Here is a 1,930-nt window from a genome sequence, read left to right on the forward strand (position 1 = left end):
AGGCGCCCTGGATTTTCGGGGGCAACTCCCTGCTTAGAACCTGTTTTTCCTGCCTCGGGTTTCTCCGCGACTGTATAGGCAGAAGTGGTGAGCTCGGGAGAGGAAAAAGAGAAAGAAAAAAAGCCCTTCCTTTAGCAAGTTTAGTTAACCCTATCTCAATCGCAGTTGCAAGTAAGTCAATTTTGTATCGTTTTCAGGGGGGCTCGGTTTCTGAAGCCCCTTCCTCTGCTGCTGACAAGCAGATGGTGAACCACTGATGCTACATTTGCAATTTGTAGAAGTGCCTGCTTCCCCTCACCTGGTGTCAAATGACGGCCACTGATTTAGAAACTGTCACTGGATATCAGACATCCTTCCAATAAATCAGAGGGTTGATTCTGTTTTGTCCAGTTAGGATTGAAAGCAGTGCTTCTGCTCTCAGACAGGGTTTTTCCAGGTGCTGGGGATGGAACAGGGATTTTCTACAAACAAAGCATCTGTTCTCGAATGGGAGAAGAGCCTGCACATCTCGACACTGTTTCACCTTGACTCCCCTTTTTCCAAAAATTACAACTAGAAGAACAGTCCAAGAAAATAAGCATTCACAAAAATTCCTTCAGGAAGGGGAAGCCAGAGATGGGATTCATGTCAGCTGCCTCAAGTTTGCAGTTCTTTCTGAAGCATATCTACATCTCTGAGCCTTCACTGGTGCCTGGCAAAAAATACAAGGAAGATATATTCAGGTTGTGGTTGCTTAATAGCTTTTAAGGGTCAGAGCAGGCATTAATCAGCAACAAGAACAGGGAATGAAATCAGATATTTATTGCCAATATAACCACTTATACATCATCAGAAAAAGAAAATGTAGTTCCAGAAAGGATGGCAGAAAATACAAGACATTGCATTTTAAAGGTCCTCATTCCCACCCCCCCTTTGACTATTGTAAATATTACTGGCAAGAGGTACTGTATTGTCCCCATGATGTATCAGATCACCTTGTCATGAGAAAAGGTGGAAAAAGCTCCTAAATCTTTTCTATAATGAGCTGCTACATTGCCACAGCAACATCTCTTTATTGCCCTGAAAGGGAATTGAGGCAAGCTGACTTTCAATTAGAAGATGCCTCACTCACATGGGAAGACACACTGAATGTGATTACAAAAACACTGCAGTTAAAACAACTAAATAGGCTCAGCAGCCAAAAGTTGATAGTGCTGTAAGATGACACAAATGATACTGAGCTCTGGTTTTCATTCCCTTCATGGCAGCTGCAGGGAGAAGACGGGGAAGGGGTGGCAAAGGATGACACAAGCATCATGATCTCCTTATATCATTATGTTAATGAAGTGAGTTAAGTGTTAGGCATTACACAAACACTAGGTTGTATCTTTGTATGATTCCATGATGTTACATGTTTTCAGCATATCAACCCAACCATGGCAACAATCTAATTATTTAAACTCTGCAAAACAATGAATGTATCCCAATCAGTGACTTCACACTATAATTTCCCAACCTATCCTGTAGCAATTCAATTATGGTTGGAATTCAGGCAACAACTGGAATTACATCTCCATTATTTATGTTTATTTCCTCATAAATTGTATTCCTAGGGAACACTCATGCCCATAGTTCTAAAAATACTGAATCCATCCAGGCTCCCTGCTAAAGGCTTATTCCATTCTCAGATGCACAGAGAAAAGTACCTAAGATAACCTGCTATTTGAAAAGGGGAAACTATTTTCTGCAAATCCTGAGAAACCAATATTTTTTTCTTTTCAAGCTAACCAAATATGATTTGAAGGTAGATCACCTGAGGCAAGGCAATCCAGACTTAGTACTTAAAATACAAATGCCCAGTCCTATATCTTGCACATGCATGTGTACATACATAAAATGATTTGTGTCTTTTTTCTGAAAGAATCCATGGATGTCAAAACATTTTTTAGCA

The sequence above is a fragment of the Ahaetulla prasina genome, chromosome 3 (genome assembly GCF_028640845.1).
Source record: "Ahaetulla prasina isolate Xishuangbanna chromosome 3, ASM2864084v1, whole genome shotgun sequence".
In the NCBI taxonomy this organism is placed as follows: domain Eukaryota; kingdom Metazoa; phylum Chordata; class Lepidosauria; order Squamata; family Colubridae; genus Ahaetulla; species Ahaetulla prasina.